Raw genomic sequence first — 24485 nt, forward strand, 5'->3', positions numbered from 1 at the left:
AACTGTTTTTTCTAAACTAAAGCCTCAGTATTCAGGTTAAATTGCTGTGTTGGCACTTGGCGATAAATAAGTGGGTTTTGGGTTGCAGTGTGGGCACTCGGTCTCAAAAAGGTACGCCATCACTTCTGTAGAGTCACGGCCAGTCACAGTAGACCGTGCTGACCGTGCTGGACCCCAGAAAGGTTTGGTTCATTATAAGGCACAGAGGTGGGGCCTTTTCAGTTGTGGCTCCCGGGTCATGAAGTGCCCTCCTTTCATCTGTCTTTGTTTGGTTTTTGGTACTAGATGAAGATTTATTTCTTTACCCAGACAATTTGAATTCATATTTTTTTATTTTGCTCCTTCAAAGATAATGTTATTGTTTAATGTGTATATCAGTTTAGTTATATATAGTAATACTTCCGGTATAGACTAATGGGGTCCCAACCTTCTGAGACTGAAGGGGGAAAGTATCTTGGCGTCATGGCAGGCAGCTCAATGTCAACCCAGTGTGCTGGGGTGGTGAGAAAGGCAAACTCTTATGTTAGGATTATTAGAAAAGGGACTGAAAATAGAGTGGAGGAAGTTGGCAAAAAGAACTGTTTCTCTCCCAAAATACTAGAACTTGAGGGAATCCAATGAAGCTATTGGACAGTACATTCAGGACAGACTAAATAAAATACTTCTTTAAAATGTGGAATTCGCTGCCAGAGGTTGTGATGATAGCCGCAGATGTGGACAGCTTTAAGACAGGTATGTGGAAGAGAGATCTATCAGTGCCTATTAGCCACGGTGACTAAAGGAAGCCTTCATAGTCAGAGGCAGTAAACCCCTGAATACCGGTGGCTAGGAGACAATGTCAGGGGAAGGCCTCGGCCATGTTGTTGGCTTTCCAGAGGGACTGGTTGGCCACTATGTGAGACAGGATGTGGGACTACATGGGCCCTCGCTGGTCTGACCCAGTTGAGCTTTTCTTATGTTCTTTAAACATGGAGATTATGTTTCTGAAAACAGTCAGCTAAGTGAAACAGCTGTATAAGAGGTGCTGGGAACACTGGTTCTAACAGGAATGTGTTTACACTATCTCCATTTTTTACGTGTGAGTGTGAGCAGAACGGGGCGGCCCCCCAAAACTGCCTCTGTTCGACTTCTGTTCTAGAATCCCCCCACCTCTCCTGTGAAGCCTCTCCAACTTTCCTCCCAGGAGAGCCGCAGCCACCTTTAATATCAGCCCTTTGACTATGGAGGTGACCGCATTTGAGTGTTTGGCAGCCATGAGTGTAGCTAACTGACCTCCTTGTGCCTCAAGATCCAGCTCACCCCCTTCGCTCCTCCCTGCCCCACAGTAAGCTCTGTCGCAGGAAGATTTTAATATAAATTTACCACTAATTTCTCAGCAGCTACCGATGTTAATAACACTACTAATTTGTTGGAAATATCTTAAAAATAAGGGCACATCAACTGATGGAACCTTCAGCTGATAGGAGAGATAGATGTATGTGTCTATCTGTTGGAGCTCAAGGGCCAGAAAAGCGAAGGGGTTGCTGTGTCCAGGGTGGGCTGACAGACCTGGTGTAAGGCTGAGAAACAACTCCTCTCAGTGGCAGTGGGTGGCCTGGGAAGTGGACATTTTGTCACTTATCCCAGGTAAGACAATGAGCACCTCACCTGTCCCAGCCAGACTTAGCCACAGTGATCCATGCAACGGTCACCTCTAGACTGGATTACTGCAGCTCACTCTATGCAGGGCTGAGGCTGCTCTGGAGGCTGCAGCTGATGCAGGGCGCAGCTGCTTGAGTCCTGAGAGGGACTCCCTGGCAAATACACATCCAACCAGTGCTCCGCCAGCTGCCTTGGCTCGGAGTGAAGCACCGGGTCAGGTCCAAGGTTCTGATATTGACCTTCAGAGCCTTTAACTGTCTGGGGCTCTCATACCTACAGGACCGCCTCTTTCAGTATGTCCCTGAAATAGCCTTACGTCTGGCAAATGACAACTTACTGGTGGTCCCTGGCCTAGAAGAAGAAGAAGAAGAGTTTGGATTTATATCCCCCCTTTCTCTCCTGCAGGAGACTCAAAGGGGCTTACAAACTCCTTGCCCTTCCCCCCTCACAACAAACACCCTGTGAGGTAGGTGGGGCTGAGAGAGCTCCGAGAAGCTATGACTAGCCCAAGGTCACCCAGCTGGCGTGTGTGGGAGTGCACAGGCTAATGTGAATTCCCCAGATCAGCCTCCACAACTCAGGCTGCCGAGCAGGGAATCAAACCCGGTTCCTCCAGATTAGATACATGAGCTCTTAACCTCCTGCGCCACTGCTGCTCCTAAAGACTGTCCAACTGTCGTCAACCAGGGGCAGGGCCTTTTCAGATCTGTTCCAATTCCCCAGAGCCTGTAAGACAGAGCTGTTCTGCCAGGCCTAGGGCTGAGGTCAGCAAGAGGTCTTCGGTAATCTGGCCTCCCTTTTTTCCTTTTTCCTTTCCTTGCCCTGCTGCTGACCTTTCCCCACTTTTTTCCTTCCCCTCCTTAAGGTATGAGAGATAGCCCTGGGGGTAAGAATGGTATTTTACTACGAGTATTTTATCCCCCAGAAGGAATTTATGGTTCTAGAGACCATATTGTATGGCGCTGTTTTTTTTGTTGTTGTTGTTATTTATGGTGTTAGAGACTATATTGCCGTGGTAGCGAACCTTTGGCACTCCAGATGTTATGGACTACAATTCCCATCAGCCCCTGCCAGCATGGCCAATTGGCCATGAACATCTGGAGAGCCACAGGTTGCAGGCCCCTGCTCTATAAGTAGGGAAATGTCACGCAACAAGCAAAGATCAGTCCCCTTGGCCACTGCATGTTCTCATGTGCCACTACAATTGGCCATGCTGGCAGGGGCTGATGGGAATTGTAGTCCATAACATCTGGAGTGCCAAAGGTTCGCCACCACTGCAGTATATTGTATGGTGCTGTTGTTTTATCATTCATTCATTCATTCATTCATTCATTCATTCATTCATTCATTCATTCATTGGTCAGGGCGGTGAACAGCCATATAATAAACAACAGCTATCAGATAAAAACAGCATAGAATAAAATGAAACAGGAACCCTATAAAAGCAGACGGCATCATCCCACCCCCTCCCCACCCTCGCACCCACGGGAGGCCAGATGTGACAGCAGCGAAGATCCTAACCAGGCTGGCCAAATGCCTGGCGGAACAGGTCCAACTTACAGGCTCTGCGGAAACTCTGGAGGTCCCACAGGGCCCTGACCTCCCTTGGGAGCCTGTTCCACCAGGTGGGGGCCAGGGCTATGAAAGCCCTGGCCCTTGTAGAGGCCAGCCTGATTGCTTTAGGGCCAGGGATCACCAACAGGTCCTCCTCCGAAGAACAGAGGGGCCTGACGGGGCAATATGGCATCTTTTGGCGAGCACCTGCCTGATCTCTGGGGTGACCTTGGAGATGCTTCTGTTCTGTTAGTCTGCACTATCCTTGCTTGGATGTCTGAGGCAGTCATAATGTCAGCGTGGCCTCGTCATCTCCTTGTCACTGGGGCACATGACCTCCGGGCTGGTTACCGTGTGATCTTTTCCCGGTTGCCTTCTTGCCAAGAGGGAAAGCACAGGCACGGGTACTTGCCCAGCAGTGTCGAAAAGGACTGGGGTGGGAGTGGTATTCACGGTCAGCAGTTACTGCTTGTCTGGACTATTGCAACATTCTCTACTTCGGACTACCGCTGAATAGTGTTTGGGGGATGCAGCTAGTGCAGAGAGCTGTGGTTGGGGCCAGTTACCAGGGTCGCGTGACCTGCGTCCTGCAGCTTCCGATCCATTCCCAAGCCCACTTGAGGACGATGCTTTGAACCTTCGGAGCCTTACATGGCTTGGGACTGAGGTCTCTTGATGGACTGCCTTCTCCCATACATTCCTGCCGGAGAACTGAAATCACAGGGAGAGGCCTTCTTCACTGTCTGATCGATCAAGGAAGTTTGTCTGATTGGTACATGAGAGAGGGCCTTTTGGGTGGCAGAGCATCCTGAAACCGCTCTGGGTCCATTAGTCTCTGCGGTCGGGCTAAAATATGCCCGTCACCTAGACAAGGGGGCATAGGAGCATCAAGGCGAGCCTTCAGGACGTAGTGGTCAGACCATGGCACTCTTTCAATAGAGAATATGGCCACATGCACACCTGCTGCGAAGATCAGGTCCAGAGTGTGGCCTCCTTGATGGGTGGGGTCACCGGTGTTAATCAGAGAGAGGCCTAGCGTCGCCATGGATGACACTAGATCAAGGGCTTCTGAAGAGGAGGCCGAATCAACATGAGCGTTGAAGTCACCCAGCACAATCAAGCGCGGGTGCTCCAACGCCCACTCAGAGACGACCTCCAAGAGCCGTGACAGGCTGTTTGCTGGTGCGCTAGGCGACCGGTACACTAGCAAGACAGCCAGCCTCTCTGGGTGATCCCAATGAAGGCCCAAACACTCCAAACCCATGATCTCTGGGACAGGGGACGTCCTGAAAGAGATGGTATCTCGGATGAGCATCGCCACGCCCCCCCCCCCCCGGCCCTATGTCCGAGGGTCCTGGACTGCCACAGAACCATCTGATGTGAGGTTATTGAGGGCGACTGTCTCGCCCTCCCTCACCCAGGTTTCCGTGACACACACAAGGTCAACCGCTTCCCACAATTGTGCCACAATTGTGGAAGCTCATTGCCTGGTCCCCTCCCTCTTAGTCTTCAGGAGGCAGCGGAAGACGGTTTTATTCACGACAACCTTGATTAGTTCCTCTGGTCAGGATCTGTCGAGCTCTGCAATAACCAGGCTCTTGTGTTCAGAAATTGGTTTATTGCCACAGACAGCACTCAGCGGGCTTTGCTGGAACTGAATATCAGGACTGCATTGTTAGGTTAATGCCCCCATACCTCCCTCCAGCCCCCACCCTCAGGATCCCAGCAAGGTGAAATGGCTAACAGCGTTCCCAGGCGGAGAAGCATCTCCAAGGTCACCCCAGAGATAAGGCAGGTGCTCGCCAAAAGCTGACAAAGTTACTGCAGGCCTAAAGCATAGGAAAACAAGCTAAAGACTCCCACGTTGCCCCCTGCTCCCACCCGGCTCCCCATCCCAGGTTTCATGGCAAGAACCAAGGAATTGCTGGAATGCTGACAGGTCTTAAACAGGATCCTCTGAAGACGCCAGCCACAGAGGCAGGTGAAACGTGCTACTGGAGCACGGCCAGACAGCCCGGAAACCACACGACACCCCAGGTCTTGACACTTACTGACAGTTATAAATTATTGATTTCAATTAGTGTATATGTATTTTTTTTGTTTGATAGCTATTTACATTTTCAGTCCCCTTGAGTTCCTATGAAGTAGAAATGCAGCTAATAACATGTCATGAATAAATGAATAAGGATTTAGCGGATGCATAAGCGGTGCCTGCATTCCCTACCTTCTTCCTGAACCGTTGCCTTAAATTGAGTTTGTTGCCCTTGGGCGCTTGAAAATATTGTCCTTGGGAAAGTCACTCCCTGTGACTTTGCTTCTGTGCACTCCCTGGTTCTATCTTTCCCAGTGTCTGTTCTGGCAATTGTCCAAGGAGGACTAATAGAGTATTTAGACCAAGGGTCTGCAACCTGCGGCTCTCCAGAGGTTCATGGACTACAATTCCCATCAGCCCTTGCCAATTGGCCATGCACTGGGCCCAGGTGACTTAAAGCACAGGTCTGAGCAGGAACTGTCCAGCAATTCAGGAAGCCAGGACACAGTCAGTAAACTGGAGATCAGAGTATTGGATAGCCTCTCTCCAGGATGAAGATGACCCATTGATGAGCATCCTTTGAGTTTAGTCAGTCAACCAATTAGAAATCCATCTAATAGTAGCATTGTTTAGTCCACATTTTACCAGCTTACTTGCGAAAATATTATGATGCACCTTGTCAAAAGCTTTACTTTTGGTATGCTACGTCCACAGCATTCTCTTCATCTACCAAGCTTGTCACTCTATCAAAAGAAGAGATAAGATTAATCTGGCATGACTTGTTTTTCAGAAACCCATGACTTTTTGTGATCACAGTATTCCCCTCTAAGTTTTGGCAGACTATCTGTTTAATGATCTGCTCCAGAATCTTCCCTGGTATTGACGTCAGGCTGACTGGATGGTAATTATTAGGGTCCTCCTTTGTGAAGATGGGGATAACATTAGCCTTCCTCCAGTCCACTGGGACTTCTCCTGTTCTCCAGGAGTTCTCAAAGATTATAGCAAGTGGTTCTGAGATTACTTCTGGCAGTTCTTTTAATAGAAGAAGAGCAGGAGGAGGAGTAGTTTGGATTTATATTCCCCAATTTAACCCCAATTTAACCCGAATACTGAGGTTTTAGTTCAGAAAAAAACAGTTGGCTCCGAGGTGTGCGTTGCTCGGGAGTACGCTTGGTGGTAGAAGGTGGCTTTGCTTTGAAGCAACCGTGCAACTCTTCCAACAGATGAATCACGACCCTAGGAGGGTTTACTCAGAAGCAAGCCCCATTGCCAGCAACCGAGCTTACTCCCAGGTGAAGGATCGCGCTTTAGTTCTTTGCATGAAAATCAGTGGGGTTTAACAGCGCTTAACAGGGTTACCTACACTGCTTCCCCAAAACTAGGTCTTAGGTTTAATGCTAATAATCGAGCCCAGCGGTCCAGGCCAGCCTAATTGTGTGTGTGGGGTGTGTGTGTGACTCTGTTTGCGCGTGCCCACAGAGAGGCTCTGAGTGCCACCTCTGGCACCCGTGCCATAGGTTCGCCACCACTGCTATAGTCATTTTTTGTTTGTTTTGTTATCAAGTTACAGGGAGCATGTAAGGTTTTCCAGACATGCTGTTGCCTTTTTCCATGTCGTGACCCTGGCGTTCTTTGGAGGTTTCCCATGCTAGTGCTAATCAGGGTCAGGGCTGAGAGTGTGTGGCTGGCCCAAGGTCACCCAGCCAGCTTCCCTGGTGTGAAGGGGGGTGGGTGGGTTTCAGACCTGGGTTTCCCAACACCTAGTCCTACTCAGACAACACGTCTTAAATCCAAACCAAAACAGCAGCAGAAACGATCCTACAAAGTAAACAGCGAGACAGCGCATAATAAGGCTCATTTCCAGAATCAGATTGAAATAGAACTGAAGCGGGACGGTGGCCTGGAGGGCACCAGAGGTCCTGGGTTCAAGAAGAAGAAGAAGAAGAAGAAGAAGAGGAGGAGGAGGAGGAAGAGGAGGAGGAGGAGGAAGAGGAGGAGGAGGAAGAGGAGGAGGAGGAGTTTGGATTTATATCCCCCCTTTCTCTCTTGCAGGAGACTCAAAGGGGCTGACAATCTCCTTGCCCTTCCCCCCTCACAACAAACACCCTGTGAGGTGGGTGGGGCTGAGAGAGCTCCAAGAAGCTGTGACTAGCCCAAGGTCACCCAGCTGGCGTGTGTGGGAGTGTACAGGCTAACCTGAATTTCCCAGATAAGCCTCCACAGCTCAGGCGGCAGAGCTGGGAATCAAACCCGGTTCCTCCAGATTAGATACACGAGCTCTTAACCTCCTAAGCCACTGCTGCTCCTCAAGACTGGAAAGGCCAATTAAATGGTGGAAGCAAAAGGAGCAGCTCCTAGGGGCGTGGAGGCGGCAGCAGCTGTGAAAGTCTTCTTCACGTGGAGATCGGTCTGGCTCTGATGTGAGTTGGGAAAATCTGAAACTTTAAGGAGCCTCACAGGCTATCCTGGCCCCAGGCCATTTAAGGCTGAGTGGGGCGAAACACATCGGTAGCTGGTGTCTTTGTATAAATATAGGAGCCCAGACGTACCTGGCAGTTTATGATAGTGAAAACTCAGGCTGTGACAATCTGCACTGAAGGACGCCTCAACTGTCTTTGTGAGCTGCCCCACTGTTGTTCTTAAAAGGATACATGGCAATAGTGGATGTGTTTTACTTTTGTGAGTGACTCTTCTCTGCTTGATTTAAATGGTCTGTCAAGCAAGGTCTGGTTGCCCAAGATATTTTGTTTAATAACATCTAAAAAGTCCCAGTGCTGACTAGATACCATGTTTTCCCGAAAATAAGACAGTGTCTTATATTAATTTTTGCTCCCAAAGATGCGCTATGTCTTATTTTCAGGGGATGTCTCATTTTTCTGTGTTCTGTTCGTCGGGCATGCTTCCAAACAAAAACTTTGCTATATCTTACTTTCGGGGGATGCCTTATATTTCGCACTTCAGCAAAACCTCTACTACGTCTTATTTTCAGGGGATGTCTTATATTCGGGGAAACAGGGTAGTTTCTGGGATGTGCATTCACAGAGAGATTCCAGCAAGCCATTCTGTACAAGTAGTAACCTGCAAGGACCTTGGGCAGGGGGAGGGGGTCTAATTCCCCCTTCACTGTTTCCTCTTTCTCTGCCTGAAAGCCTCCGTAGCTTTTCCTCCTGCTGTCTTCTCTCCTTCCCACCCAATAGCTGACCTAACTTTTATCTAATTTTAATTGATCTGAAAGAATGAAGGGGTGTGTGTGTATGTGAATCATGTGAGCAACCCTTTTGATAAATGTTGAGATGATAATATTAAGAGACTGTATTAGGTGTGTGTCTTTAAATATTTGTGCTTGGCCCTGTCTCATGAAAACATGCTTGGAGTAAACTACTTGCGTTATATATTCCAGACGTTTAACATGCGATCACATTTCTGTAAGGGGTTACAGCCGTTGAATTGATTGACAGCAAAAAGATCACTTTGCTTCCCAGTGGTACTTTATGCTTGCACAACTTTAAAAAACCCCACAACTCAATAAAGGCCAAGTTTGCTATTTTTCATCTGTCAATTTCATTTCAATTACGCAGCCATTGGTGTATATAAAGGGAATCCAAAAGTATCATTGCATTAGCTTAGGAGTCTGCAACCTGTGGCTCTCCAGATGTTCATGGACTACAAATCCAATCAGCCCCTTCCAGCATGGCCAATTGGCCATGCTGGCAGGGGCTGATGGGAATTGTAGTCCATTAGCATCTGGAGAGCCGCAGGTTGCAGACCCCTGGCTTAGACTGAGGCCTTTCCTGCTAGGATCATTCGATTTCCGTGAGATTGCCCTTTCATCCTGGTGGGCTTCATAAGATGCAGGATGACCCAAGGAACGATTCTGATTCTTTAGGCTAAATGTAGAGAGATGTTAGACTCCCAACACCACAATCCTTGTCAGTGCAGTTAAATGATGTTGCTTCTTGTTAATGCAAGTATTTAGGAAATAGGTCTGCTGTTAAAATCCCTTGAATGAAGCTCCATTAGAAAATGTGCTGCCATGAAACGCTGTACAGTTGCAGCTGTCCTGGTAGCTAAGAAACCCCGTTCCTGATTAAGCAGGTAGACTTTCTCAGTGCTTCCTGGAAGAGTCAGGGGTGGGTTTGTGACAGGGGGACTCCGTCTTCCATCCCCCACCCTCCCTTCTCCTTTCAGTTTTCTGCTTAATTGTGTTCTGCTCTTTATATTAGTTGGTTTTTTCTTTTTCCCCCCCCCCCCCCCGTTAGTTCCTCCTTCTTTTCTGTAAACTTCCCCTGCTATGAACTTGGCTGTTCTGGGGCGGGGGTGGGGGGGGAGGGATGTCTTGGTTTGATCCATCCACCAGCAGCATTGAAGTTTCAAATTTAAACACCAGATTTCCTGACTTTGGAAGTCAGAGTTTAAAAAACAAGTCACTGTTCTCTTTCTTAATAGCACTGATTTCAGTTGTTGATGTTGTTCTTTTGTGAGCTTCTTTTTGAAACTTCAGATCTATGTAAATTGTGTCTATTCCTTTTGCAGTCAAGGTTAATGTGTAGAAGGATCCCTTGTACTAATCTATCCCTCTTTGTTCTATGTAGGCAGCTGCTGCATTGGCTCCGGAGCGTGACTCACAAAAGGTAGGAGAATGCTTTTGGATCAGTGTCTGTCAATGAGATAGGAACTAGCAACAAGTTTTGTTGCTTTTGCTCTCAGATTTGCTTTTGAGAAGCGTCATTTTGCTTTGGCACTGGCAGTCTTTCTGCGTGTGTTTGTGTATCTTCACTCCTGCAAAAGATGTTTCTGAAATAAATTACAATTGTGAAGCACTCTGCTCAGCTGTGACTTAAGAGTGCAATCCAAAGGGGGCAGGGCAGGGTTGCACTGATGTGGGTGCCCACTCTATCAGCAAAGTTTAAAGCGGAGTCACTCTGGTAAGATGAGAAGGTCTATAGTCTTCTTGCACTCACTGCAACCTTCTAGCACTCTTGGAAAAGAATACTCTTCACCCAAGATGTTCTTTCCATAGGAAGGTTTTACTTTAGCAGTTGCATGGTTACACAAGTCTATGCTATACAAGACTATAAAGCTATACAGAACTCTTCAGCAAGTACACAGTGAACATACACTGAACTTAAACACTCTGACTCAGAACTTAGCATATACAATGCTTTGCATTTTATACATCCAACTGAATACTCCCCCCCCAGCCCTGACAACAGCCTCTCATTGGTCTAGAGCAGTGTTTTCCAACCTTTCCGACGTCACAGTACCCTTGACTTCACTCTTCATATCTCATGGTACCTCTGCCATCCTCCCCCCACCCACTTTCCCCTCCCAGGGTGAAGGGAAGCACGGGGTGGGGTGGTAGGAAGTAGCTGCTGACCTTGCGGCAGGCCCTGCCCCCTGGGCCAGCTCCATATCCTTTCTGATGCCGGCGGGAGACCCTAAAAAAGTGAGGGGGGGCTGGTAGCATTGCTGTGGTACCCCTGGGACATGCTCACGGCACCCCAGGGTACCACGGAACCCTGGTTGGGAATCGCTGGTCTAGAGTCACAGTTGAACTCAACAATCATGTTAAAGGTTAACTGCTACTTCGCCCTAGACTGACTGTCTCCGGCCTCTGTGTTGGGCAAACTTCTGCTGATTAGAAGATGACCCTTTTATGAACCTTTACTCTCTTTTTTTAATATCATGACACACTCAACCTGGAAGCTGCTGCGTAAGCTGACACCCTAGCCACAGGCATGAGTGGGGATGTTCCAGGGGCATTTCTGTGGGCAGTTTCAGTTTAGGAATTTCCCCCTTTTTGCAGCACAGACTTACAGCACCAAAGAAGGTGGTGTAAGTTATTCCTGGTAATGGGCTTCCTGGGAGATGAGAGGTTTTTCTCTCCCCCCTCCCCATTCCTACCCCCCAGTGCTCAAGCCACCAACTATGGAGGCAACACCAGCTCTGGCTGCCAGTCTACCTCCCACCACCTTTGGACTGGGCTGTTAATGTAGAGAGAGAGTTTCTCATTTTTGTTAATGTTAACATTGGCATTATTATTGTGCTGCTTGTCAAGAGGTTTGTGTCATTTTTGCATAAAATGTTTTTTTCCGTATTCAGATTTGATTAGTACTTAATACGCTTTGCAAAAAGGAAAGGAGAAGATCAAAAACTATCCAAAATACCTTCAACGCAAGGATTCCAAAGTGTGAACAGTAAAAATGATTACCCCTTTCTCTTGAACCACATACTTAAAAATCCAACTTAATAACCACTACTGCTAATTAAAATACCTTTCTCTGTTAAGTCTTATAAGAACGATCCACTAATCTTCCGAACGCTAATCAACATTTTGCTTTTTTCTGTTTTATTGTCCAACAATTTTACTAAACTCCTTTAAGTAGCGAAGCGAGTTTGGCCGTTTCCGCCAACTCCGCAACCTTCACCCGCCTTTTGGTGGCATGTCTGAAGTTTTCAGTTTTTGCGCTTATGTCATGTATAAAGACAAAGTTCCACATTTTTTTCTCCACGGATCTGTCCATCAGTCCCAACGAGAAAACTTCTGGTTTCAATTGTATAATCATTTGTAAATCCAAACTTCACATACACGCTACAGGGGTCAGTGCTATCAGTCACAGACCAGGAAAGGGATTTGGGCGTCTTAGTTGATAGTTCCATGGGAATGTCAACTCAATGCATGGCAGCTGTGAAAAAGGCAAACTCTATGCTGGGGATCATTAGGAAAGGAATTGAGAATAAAACTGCAAAGATTGTCATGCCCTTATATAAAGCCGTGGTGCGACCGCACTTGGAGTACTGTGTTCAGTTCTGGTCGCCGCATCTCAAAAAGGATATTGAAGAGATAGAAAAAGTGCAGAGAAGGGCAACGAGGATGATTGAGGGACTGGAGCACCTTCCCTATGAGGAGAGGCTGCAGCGTTTGGGACTCTTTAGCTTGGAGAGGAGACGTCTGAGGGGAGATATGATTGAAGTCTATAAAATTATGCATGGGGTAGAAAATGTTGACAGAGAGAAATTTTTCTCTCTTTCTCACAATACTAGAACCAGGGGGCATCCATTGAAAATGCTGGGGGGAAGAATTCGGACTAATAAAAGGAAACACTTCTTCACGCAACGTGTGATTGGTGTTTGGAATATGCTACCACAGGAGGTGGTGATGGCAACTAACCTGGATAGCTTTAAAAGGGGCTTGGACAGATTTATGGAGGAGAAGTCGATTTATGGCTACCAATCTTGATCCTCTTTGATCTGAGATTGCAAATGCCTTAGCAGACCAGGTGATCGGGAGCAACAGCCGCAGAAGGCCATTGCTTTCACATCCTGCATGTGAGCTCCCAAAGGCACCTGGTGGGCCACTGCGAGTAGCAGAGAGCTGGACTAGATGGACTCTGGTCTGATCCAGCTGGCTTGTTCTTATGTTCTTATGTTCTTAAAGTCTTTTGAATTCATCTTTGCATAAAATGTTGAAGGCAAGTGTTGACAAACTTCCCCACATTCTGGAAGTGGGGGCTGAGCAGATGGCCACCGTTTGACTAAAACCAACACAAGAGGAAATGGATCTTCCTTTAAGTCATAACCTTGAAAGGTCCTAAGGGATTTTCTTCTTAGTTACTGGAAGGAACACCTGCTGAGCATTTCTTTCTAATGTATGGAACTTTGGGGCTCCCAAGTTACATGACCATTAAAAGCACAGCAGGTACCTTAACTCTTTCCTGCTCCTTTTCCCTTCCAACACAGTGAAAATTTGCAAATATTATATATCTTTTTGTAATAGACCACTGTTCCTCTGTATTCACTTTTCTGTGAAAACTAATGTCAATGCCACCTCTCTGTCCTCCTTTTGTTAAAGACAGGTGTGTTTTTGCATGTTGTGTCTAGCACTGAAGCTATCCTGATATGCAGGCATGTCTTTTCCCAGGGGAGAGTTGATATTTTGTTAGCTGGAGCATGGCTATCTTAGGGAACAGGTGTTTCTAGGGGGAATATCTAGGGGGGATATCCAGCTGTCCAGGCCCTGCGGGATCTTGGTGAATTCCGCAGGGCCTGTAAGACCGAGTTGTTCCAGCCGCTGAGTATGGTGCCCCTGTTCGATTACATCAAGATTACATCCTCCTATGGAGGAGTCCGGTTGCTCCCTAGGGGAGGGCTTTAAAGGAAAGGATTTACCGGGTGCCTTTTATTGTGATATTACCGCTGTTTTAATGTAATTTAGTACCGTATATACTCATGTATAAGTCGAATTTTTCAGCACATTTTTAATGCTGAAAAAGCTCCCCTCGACTTATATGCGGGTCATTAAAAATTTTTGTGTGTTTTTACTTTGCCGGCCAGCAGGGGGCGCAGTTTTTATGCTAGCGGCACCAAAATTTCAGGGTACCCTCAGAAGACACTCCTGATGATACCAGCCAAGTTTGGTAAAGTTCGGTTCAGGGGGTCCAAAGTTATGGACCCCCAAATGAGGTGCCCCATTCCCCATTGTTTTCAATGGGAGCTATTAGTAGATGGGGCTACCTGTTTGAGGGTCCATAACTTTGGACCCTCTGAACCAAACTTCACCAAACCTGGCTGGTCTCATCAGGAGAGTCTCTTCATGATACCAGCCAGGTTTGGTGAGGTTTGGGTCAGGGGATCCAAAGTTATTGACCCCCAAAGGGGATGCCCCATCCCCCATTGTTTACAATGGAAGCTAATAGTAGATTTTCCATTTCTGATAATATCTCTCTTAAAATCTAAGTTGGGTTACATTTGGACATACAGAAGATGGTGAGGAATCCAATTTTGGAGGATTTTAACTCTTGTGTTTTAGCTTGGTTGCTGGTTGAGCTAAGGTTTTTGTACTTTTAAAGTTATTGTTGATACCATATTGTTCTTGTTGACCCTCTTTTCCACTTACAGAGCCAGTTTACTGTTTTTCTTTAAAATAAATATTCAAAAACATTTAACCTACTGATGCCTCAATTGGTGTAATTTTATTGGCATCTATTTTTATTTTTGAAATTTACCAGCAGCTGCAGCATTTCCCACCCTCGACTTATACGCGAGTCAATAAGTTTTCCCAGTTTTTTGTGGTAAAATTAGGTGCCTCGACTTATATGTGGGTCGACTTATACGCGAGTATATACGGTATATTTTAATGCTGGAGCTTTATAGGTTGTTGTTTTAAATTGCATGGTTTGCCTTCTTATTTGTTTGTATTAATTTGTTGTTCACCGCCCGGAGCCCCTTGGGGATGGGGCGGTATAGAAATCGAAATAACGAACGAACGAACAAACGAACGAATAAAATGATACCGCATTAGGAATCCTCTGTGAAGCCTGCATTGTTCTTGGCTGAGCCCCCCCCCCCCTTCCCCTTCTCTTTTTAATATGTAGAAGAGGAGGGCTGAGCTAAACACTGTTTGTGAACGCTAACCTCCTTGTAGTATTTTGATGTCTTAAAAATTGGTGCTTAAGCTTATGCAGGAAAAACTTCAGGGCAGTATACTTCTGTTGAAGCATTAAGGAGCAAATATTGATTTATGTATTTATTAAAAGCATTTATACCCCACCTTTCTACAGTCATATTCAAGGCAGCTGACAAAACAAAAATACAATGTTCTACAATAACATACACACCCAGTACAATAACAGTACAATCGTACCGTGCCATAACAAGTCAAGCCTACAATAAAATACACCTATAAAACCTAAATAGCTGTTTGCTGAGATTTAGATGTTAAAAGCTGTTTGAAGTAAAAAACATCGTCATGTCCATGTGCTCTTTGTGAGAGGGTATTCCATCAGTCACTGTCCTCAAGGCTTTGGGTAGGGCTACCTCCCTCCAGAAGTGTACCAGGGGCAAATGGCGCCCGGAGACAAATTGTCTCCAGGAGGCCCCCCAGGCTCTGCCCCCCACCACCCTAGCTCTGCCCCTGATGCCCCCAGGCTCCACCCCCACTGCCCTCAACCTGCCCATGTCACCATGGACATGGGCAAGGTCTAGGTTGTCCACCTTCCCCCCCCCCCAGACTCCCTCAGCAGCCTGCAGTCTCTTCTGAAGAGAGGGGCGCTTGGAGGACTTCCTGCTGCCTTGTCGTTTTTTGCGTGCCTCGGGTGGGGTCGAGGCACGTGAAAACAACGAGACAGCAGGACTTCCTGGTCATGTGGGGGGCCGATTTTGTGCCCCCCCTCGTGACCAGAAGAGTGGCGCCCGAGGATAAGGGGGTGCACTTGTCCCTAGGCAGATACGCCACTGCCTCCCTCCCTCTTACAGCTGATCTCCAGGTGACAGCGATCAGTTCCCATGGAGAAAATGGCCACTTTGGAAGGAGGACCTGGCGACATTTTATTCCATGGACGTCCCTCCCCTTCCCAAACCCTTCCTTCCTCCGGGTCCATCCTCTCCAGTTATCGCCAGTTATCTTCCATCCCGGTCCTGCCAGCCCCATATTGGAGGGAGAGGAGGATTTGCCTCTACATTACTAACATTTGCAGGAGTGAATACTTTTATCAGAAGAAGTAATTGTAGAACTGAAGCATGTCACGGGTTTATTAAACCGGTTCCGCTATGTGTAAATTGTCTTTTACACCCATGTTGTATTTCAGAACTACCAGATTTTGTTTGTATCATCCGGCGAATCATAACGTTTGCACAAAGGTGCTCACCTGTGTTGGTTCTGTCTTCTTTACCACCTGTCTGCCTGCTGTGCTTATATGAAGTTTTATTCTCATTGTGTGACCCCATTCTCAGGCAGAGTCCCTTTGTCATTCATCGTGTGTCATGCTTTCCATCTCTCTCAAGGTCATGCTAGGCAGGGTGTGAAAGCAACTCCAGTGCATGGACTTTTATTATGTTTCAAGTGAAGATAATAAGGTTTGGTGTGTTAATGACTGCTAACAATGCAATCTGTTTTATAAACTTGTTTCTCATGTAAAGTTGTGTAAAAGTGGGTGAGCACTCTGGCTGTTTTTTCTTTAAAATGAGTGTGACAAATATGAGTTGAAAACAGAGTAGGGCAGTGAATAGGGTTGCTGGTGCTTGAAATACAAATTAGTCTAGTATTTGGGCAGGGGCCCAAAAGCTGAGCTTACATGCTCAGGTGGGCAGTAGCTGTCACCCACACTGTTCTGCCACCAAGCAATGCCATCTACATATGACACAAGGCCAGAGGTGGGATCCAGCAGGTTCTCACAGGTTCCCGAGAGTAGGTTACTAATTATTTGTGTGTGCCGAGAGGGGGTTACTAACTGGTGATTTTGCCACCCCCCACCCCCCCCCCCCCCCTCCCCCCCCCCCCCCCCCCCCCCCCCCCCCCCCCCCCCCCCCCCCCCCTCTCCCCCCCCCCCCCCCCCCCCCCTCTCCCTCTCCCCCCCCCCCCCCATCTTCCCCTCCCCGCCCCCCCCCCCCCCCCCCCCAACCCCCCCCCCCCCAATCCCCCCCCCCCCCCCCCCCCCCCCCCCCCCCCCCCCCCCCCCCCCCCCCCCCCCCCTCCCCCCACCCCCCCCCCCCCCCACCCCCCCCCCCCCCCACCCCCCCCCCCCCCCACCCCCCCCCCCCCCCACCCCCCCCCCCCCCCACCCCCCCCCCCCCCCACCCCCCCCCCCCCCCACCCCCCCCCCCCCCCACCCCCCCCCCCCCCCACCCCCCCCCCCCCCCACCCCCCCCCCCCCCCACCCCCCCCCCCCCCCACCCCCCCCCCCCCCCACCCCCCCCCCCCCCCACCCCCCCCCCCCCCCACCCCCCCCCCCCCCCACCCCCCCCCCCCCCCACCCCCCCCCCCCCCCACCCCCCCCCCCCCCCACCCCCCCCCCCCCCCACCCCCCCCCCCCCCCACCCCCCCCCCCCCCCACCCCCCCCCCCCCCCACCCCCCCCCCCCCCCACCCCCCCCCCCCCCCACCCCCCCCCCCCCCCACCCCCCCCCCCCCCCACCCCCCCCCCCCCCCACCCCCCCCCCCCCCCACCCCCCCCCCCCCCCACCCCCCCCCCCCCCCACCCCCCCCCCCCCCCACCCCCCCCCCCCCCCACCCCCCCCCCCCCCCACCCCCCCCCCCCCCCACCCCCCCCCCCCCCCACCCCCCCCCCCCCCCACCCCCCCCCCCCCCCACCCCCCCCCCCCCCCACCCCCCCCCCCCCCCACCCCCCCCCCCCCCCACCCCCCCCCCCCCCCACCCCCCCCCCCCCCCACCCCCCCCCCCCCCCACCCCCCCCCCCCCCCACCCCCCCCCCCCCCCACCCCCCCCCCCCCCCACCCCCCCCCCCCCCCACCCCCCCCCCCCCCCACCCCCCCCCCCCCCCACCCCCCCCCCCCCCCACCCCCCCCCCCCCCCACCCCCCCCCCCCCCCACCCCCCCCCCCCCCCACCCCCCCCCCCCCCCACCCCCCCCCCCCCCCACCCCCCCCCCCCCCCACCCCCCCCCCCCCCCACCCCCCCCCCCCCCCACCCCCCCCCCCCCCCACCCCCCCCCCCCCCCACCCCCCCCCCCCCCCACCCCCCCCCCCCCCCACCCCCCCCCCCCCCCACCCCCCCCCCCCCCCACCCCCCCCCCCCCCCACCCCCCCCCCCCCCCACCCCCCCCCCCCCCCACCCCCCCCCCCCCCCACCCCCCCCCCCCCCCACCCCCCCCCCCCCCCACCCCCCCCCCCCCCCACCCCCCCCCCCCCCCACCCCCCCCCCCCCCCACCCCCCCCCCCCCCCACCCCCCCCCCCCCCCACCCCCCCCCCCCCCCACCCCCCCCCCCCCCCACCCCCCCCCCCCCCCACCCCCCCCCCCCCCCACCCCCCCCCCCCCCCACCCCCCCCCCCCCCCACCCCCCCCCCCCCCCACCCCCCCCCCCCCCCACCCCCCCCCCCCCCCACCCCCCCCCCCCCCCACCCCCCCCCCCCCCCACCCCCCCCCCCCCCCACCCCCCCCCCCCCCCACCCCCCCCCCCCCCCACCCCCCCCCCCCCCCACCCCCCCCCCCCCCCACCCCCCCCCCCCCCCACCCCCCCCCCCCCCCACCCCCCCCCCCCCCCACCCCCCCCCCCCCCCACCCCCCCCCCCCCCCACCCCCCCCCCCCCCCACCCCCCCCCCCCCCCACCCCCCCCCCCCCCCACCCCCCCCCCCCCCCACCCCCCCCCCCCCCCACCCCCCCCCCCCCCCACCCCCCCCCCCCCCCACCCCCCCCCCCCCCCACCCCCCCCCCCCCCCACCCCCCCCCCCCCCCACCCCCCCCCCCCCCCACCCCCCCCCCCCCCCACCCCCCCCCCCCCCCACCCCCCCCCCCCCCCACCCCCCCCCCCCCCCACCCCCCCCCCCCCCCACCCCCCCCCCCCCCCACCCCCCCCCCCCCCCACCCCCCCCCCCCCCCACCCCCCCCCCCCCCCACCCCCCCCCCCCCCCACCCCCCCCCCCCCCCACCCCCCCCCCCCCCCACCCCCCCCCCCCCCCACCCCCCCCCCCCCCCACCCCCCCCCCCCCCCACCCCCCCCCCCCCCCACCCCCCCCCCCCCCCACCCCCCCCCCCCCCCACCCCCCCCCCCCCCCACCCCCCCCCCCCCCCACCCCCCCCCCCCCCCACCCCCCCCCCCCCCCACCCCCCCCCCCCCCCACCCCCCCCCCCCCCCACCCCCCCCCCCCCCCACCCCCCCCCCCCCCCACCCCCCCCCCCCCCCACCCCCCCCCCCCCCCACCCCCCCCCCCCCCCACCCCCCCCCCCCCCCACCCCCCCCCCCCCCCACCCCCCCCCCCCCCCACCCCCCCCCCCCCCCACCCCCCCCCCCCCCCACCCCCCCCCCCCCCCACCCCCCCCCCCCCCCACCCCCCCCCCCCCCCACCCCCCCCCCCCCCCACCCCCCCCCCCCCCCACCCCCCCCCCCCCCCACCCCCCCCCCCCCCCACCCCCCCCCCCCCCCACCCCCCCCCCCCCCCACCCCCCCCCCCCCCCACCCCCCCCCCCCCCCACCCCCCCCCCCCCCCACCCCCCCCCCCCCCCACCCCCCCCCCCCCCCACCCCCCCCCCCCCCCACCCCCCCCCCCCCCCACCCCCCCCCCCCCCCACCCCCCCCCCCCCCCACCCCCCCCCCCCCCCACCCCCCCCCCCCCCCACCCCCCCCCCCCCCCACCCCCCCCCCCCCCCACCCCCCCCCCCCCCCACCCCCCCCCCCCCCCACCCCCCCCCCCCCCCACCCCCCCCCCCCCCCACCCCCCCCCCCCCCCACCCCCCCCCCCCCCCACCCCCCCCCCCCCCCACCCCCCCCCCCCCCCACCCCCCCCCCCCCCCACCCCCCCCCCCCCCCACCCCCCCCCCCCCCCACCCCCCCCCCCCCCCACCCCCCCCCCCCCCCACCCCCCCCCCCCCCCACCCCCCCCCCCCCCCACCCCCCCCCCCCCCCACCCCCCCCCCCCCCCACCCCCCCCCCCCCCCACCCCCCCCCCCCCCCACCCCCCCCCCCCCCCACCCCCCCCCCCCCCCACCCCCCCCCCCCCCCACCCCCCCCCCCCCCCACCCCCCCCCCCCCCCACCCCCCCCCCCCCCCACCCCCCCCCCCCCCCACCCCCCCCCCCCCCCACCCCCCCCCCCCCCCACCCCCCCCCCCCCCCACCCCCCCCCCCCCCCACCCCCCCCCCCCCCCACCCCCCCCCCCCCCCACCCCCCCCCCCCCCCACCCCCCCCCCCCCCCACCCCCCCCCCCCCCCACCCCCCCCCCCCCCCACCCCCCCCCCCCCCCACCCCCCCCCCCCCCCACCCCCCCCCCCCCCCACCCCCCCCCCCCCCCACCCCCCCCCCCCCCCACCCCCCCCCCCCCCCACCCCCCCCCCCCCCCACCCCCCCCCCCCCCCACCCCCCCCCCCCCCCACCCCCCCCCCCCCCCACCCCCCCCCCCCCCCACCCCCCCCCCCCCCCACCCCCCCCCCCCCCCACCCCCCCCCCCCCCCACCCCCCCCCCCCCCCACCCCCCCCCCCCCCCACCCCCCCCCCCCCCCACCCCCCCCCCCCCCCACCCCCCCCCCCCCCCACCCCCCCCCCCCCCCACCCCCCCCCCCCCCCACCCCCCCCCCCCCCCACCCCCCCCCCCCCCCACCCCCCCCCCCCCCCACCCCCCCCCCCCCCCACCCCCCCCCCCCCCCACCCCCCCCCCCCCCCACCCCCCCCCCCCCCCACCCCCCCCCCCCCCCACCCCCCCCCCCCCCCACCCCCCCCCCCCCCCACCCCCCCCCCCCCCCACCCCCCCCCCCCCCCACCCCCCCCCCCCCCCACCCCCCCCCCCCCCCACCCCCCCCCCCCCCCACCCCCCCCCCCCCCCACCCCCCCCCCCCCCCACCCCCCCCCCCCCCCACCCCCCCCCCCCCCCACCCCCCCCCCCCCCCACCCCCCCCCCCCCCCACCCCCCCCCCCCCCCACCCCCCCCCCCCCCCACCCCCCCCCCCCCCCACCCCCCCCCCCCCCCACCCCCCCCCCCCCCCACCCCCCCCCCCCCCCACCCCCCCCCCCCCCCACCCCCCCCCCCCCCCACCCCCCCCCCCCCCCACCCCCCCCCCCCCCCACCCCCCCCCCCCCCCACCCCCCCCCCCCCCCACCCCCCCCCCCCCCCACCCCCCCCCCCCCCCACCCCCCCCCCCCCCCACCCCCCCCCCCCCCCACCCCCCCCCCCCCCCACCCCCCCCCCCCCCCACCCCCCCCCCCCCCCACCCCCCCCCCCCCCCACCCCCCCCCCCCCCCACCCCCCCCCCCCCCCACCCCCCCCCCCCCCCACCCCCCCCCCCCCCCACCCCCCCCCCCCCCCACCCCCCCCCCCCCCCACCCCCCCCCCCCCCCACCCCCCCCCCCCCCCACCCCCCCCCCCCCCCACCCCCCCCCCCCCCCACCCCCCCCCCCCCCCACCCCCCCCCCCCCCCACCCCCCCCCCCCCCCACCCCCCCCCCCCCCCACCCCCCCCCCCCCCCACCCCCCCCCCCCCCCACCCCCCCCCCCCCCCACCCCCCCCCCCCCCCACCCCCCCCCCCCCCCACCCCCCCCCCCCCCCACCCCCCCCCCCCCCCACCCCCCCCCCCCCCCACCCCCCCCCCCCCCCACCCCCCCCCCCCCCCACCCCCCCCCCCCCCCACCCCCCCCCCCCCCCACCCCCCCCCCCCCCCACCCCCCCCCCCCCCCACCCCCCCCCCCCCCCACCCCCCCCCCCCCCCACCCCCCCCCCCCCCCACCCCCCCCCCCCCCCACCCCCCCCCCCCCCCACCCCCCCCCCCCCCCACCCCCCCCCCCCCCCACCCCCCCCCCCCCCCACCCCCCCCCCCCCCCACCCCCCCCCCCCCCCACCCCCCCCCCCCCCCACCCCCCCCCCCCCCCACCCCCCCCCCCCCCCACCCCCCCCCCCCCCCACCCCCCCCCCCCCCCACCCCCCCCCCCCCCCACCCCCCCCCCCCCCCACCCCCCCCCCCCCCCACCCCCCCCCCCCCCCACCCCCCCCCCCCCCCACCCCCCCCCCCCCCCACCCCCCCCCCCCCCCACCCCCCCCCCCCCCCACCCCCCCCCCCCCCCACCCCCCCCCCCCCCCACCCCCCCCCCCCCCCACCCCCCCCCCCCCCCACCCCCCCCCCCCCCCACCCCCCCCCCCCCCCACCCCCCCCCCCCCCCACCCCCCCCCCCCCCCACCCCCCCCCCCCCCCACCCCCCCCCCCCCCCACCCCCCCCCCCCCCCACCCCCCCCCCCCCCCACCCCCCCCCCCCCCCACCCCCCCCCCCCCCCACCCCCCCCCCCCCCCACCCCCCCCCCCCCCCACCCCCCCCCCCCCCCACCCCCCCCCCCCCCCACCCCCCCCCCCCCCCACCCCCCCCCCCCCCCACCCCCCCCCCCCCCCACCCCCCCCCCCCCCCACCCCCCCCCCCCCCCACCCCCCCCCCCCCCCACCCCCCCCCCCCCCCACCCCCCCCCCCCCCCACCCCCCCCCCCCCCCACCCCCCCCCCCCCCCACCCCCCCCCCCCCCCACCCCCCCCCCCCCCCACCCCCCCCCCCCCCCACCCCCCCCCCCCCCCACCCCCCCCCCCCCCCACCCCCCCCCCCCCCCACCCCCCCCCCCCCCCACCCCCCCCCCCCCCCACCCCCCCCCCCCCCCACCCCCCCCCCCCCCCACCCCCCCCCCCCCCCACCCCCCCCCCCCCCCACCCCCCCCCCCCCCCACCCCCCCCCCCCCCCACCCCCCCCCCCCCCCACCCCCCCCCCCCCCCACCCCCCCCCCCCCCCACCCCCCCCCCCCCCCACCCCCCCCCCCCCCCACCCCCCCCCCCCCCCACCCCCCCCCCCCCCCACCCCCCCCCCCCCCCACCCCCCCCCCCCCCCACCCCCCCCCCCCCCCACCCCCCCCCCCCCCCACCCCCCCCCCCCCCCACCCCCCCCCCCCCCCACCCCCCCCCCCCCCCACCCCCCCCCCCCCCCACCCCCCCCCCCCCCCACCCCCCCCCCCCCCCACCCCCCCCCCCCCCCACCCCCCCCCCCCCCCACCCCCCCCCCCCCCCACCCCCCCCCCCCCCCACCCCCCCCCCCCCCCACCCCCCCCCCCCCCCACCCCCCCCCCCCCCCACCCCCCCCCCCCCCCACCCCCCCCCCCCCCCACCCCCCCCCCCCCCCACCCCCCCCCCCCCCCACCCCCCCCCCCCCCCACCCCCCCCCCCCCCCACCCCCCCCCCCCCCCACCCCCCCCCCCCCCCACCCCCCCCCCCCCCCACCCCCCCCCCCCCCCACCCCCCCCCCCCCCCACCCCCCCCCCCCCCCACCCCCCCCCCCCCCCACCCCCCCCCCCCCCCACCCCCCCCCCCCCCCACCCCCCCCCCCCCCCACCCCCCCCCCCCCCCACCCCCCCCCCCCCCCACCCCCCCCCCCCCCCACCCCCCCCCCCCCCCACCCCCCCCCCCCCCCACCCCCCCCCCCCCCCACCCCCCCCCCCCCCCACCCCCCCCCCCCCCCACCCCCCCCCCCCCCCACCCCCCCCCCCCCCCACCCCCCCCCCCCCCCACCCCCCCCCCCCCCCACCCCCCCCCCCCCCCACCCCCCCCCCCCCCCACCCCCCCCCCCCCCCACCCCCCCCCCCCCCCACCCCCCCCCCCCCCCACCCCCCCCCCCCCCCACCCCCCCCCCCCCCCACCCCCCCCCCCCCCCACCCCCCCCCCCCCCCACCCCCCCCCCCCCCCACCCCCCCCCCCCCCCACCCCCCCCCCCCCCCACCCCCCCCCCCCCCCACCCCCCCCCCCCCCCACCCCCCCCCCCCCCCACCCCCCCCCCCCCCCACCCCCCCCCCCCCCCACCCCCCCCCCCCCCCACCCCCCCCCCCCCCCACCCCCCCCCCCCCCCACCCCCCCCCCCCCCCACCCCCCCCCCCCCCCACCCCCCCCCCCCCCCACCCCCCCCCCCCCCCACCCCCCCCCCCCCCCACCCCCCCCCCCCCCCACCCCCCCCCCCCCCCACCCCCCCCCCCCCCCACCCCCCCCCCCCCCCACCCCCCCCCCCCCCCACCCCCCCCCCCCCCCACCCCCCCCCCCCCCCACCCCCCCCCCCCCCCACCCCCCCCCCCCCCCACCCCCCCCCCCCCCCACCCCCCCCCCCCCCCACCCCCCCCCCCCCCCACCCCCCCCCCCCCCCACCCCCCCCCCCCCCCACCCCCCCCCCCCCCCACCCCCCCCCCCCCCCACCCCCCCCCCCCCCCACCCCCCCCCCCCCCCACCCCCCCCCCCCCCCACCCCCCCCCCCCCCCACCCCCCCCCCCCCCCACCCCCCCCCCCCCCCACCCCCCCCCCCCCCCACCCCCCCCCCCCCCCACCCCCCCCCCCCCCCACCCCCCCCCCCCCCCACCCCCCCCCCCCCCCACCCCCCCCCCCCCCCACCCCCCCCCCCCCCCACCCCCCCCCCCCCCCACCCCCCCCCCCCCCCACCCCCCCCCCCCCCCACCCCCCCCCCCCCCCACCCCCCCCCCCCCCCACCCCCCCCCCCCCCCACCCCCCCCCCCCCCCACCCCCCCCCCCCCCCACCCCCCCCCCCCCCCACCCCCCCCCCCCCCCACCCCCCCCCCCCCCCACCCCCCCCCCCCCCCACCCCCCCCCCCCCCCACCCCCCCCCCCCCCCACCCCCCCCCCCCCCCACCCCCCCCCCCCCCCACCCCCCCCCCCCCCCACCCCCCCCCCCCCCCACCCCCCCCCCCCCCCACCCCCCCCCCCCCCCACCCCCCCCCCCCCCCACCCCCCCCCCCCCCCACCCCCCCCCCCCCCCACCCCCCCCCCCCCCCACCCCCCCCCCCCCCCACCCC

The 24485-nt window shown here is 62.3% G+C and overlaps 1 protein-coding gene across 4 annotated transcripts in view; it reads left to right on the top strand.

Moving 5' to 3' along the window:
* Nucleotides 1-24485, top strand: part of USP54 (ubiquitin specific peptidase 54) — a 138870-nt gene that overhangs the window by 21527 nt on the left and 92858 nt on the right. For all 4 annotated transcript variants that reach the window (XM_048502622.1, XM_048502626.1, XM_048502625.1 and 1 more), the window contains exon 2: nt 9820-9858. The gene's annotated coding sequence lies outside the window, so the exon portion shown is untranslated. The remainder of the gene's footprint in view (nt 1-9819; nt 9859-24485) is intronic.

Source organism: Sphaerodactylus townsendi, linkage group LG07 (genome assembly GCF_021028975.2).
Source record: "Sphaerodactylus townsendi isolate TG3544 linkage group LG07, MPM_Stown_v2.3, whole genome shotgun sequence".
NCBI classification, from domain to species: domain Eukaryota; kingdom Metazoa; phylum Chordata; class Lepidosauria; order Squamata; family Sphaerodactylidae; genus Sphaerodactylus; species Sphaerodactylus townsendi.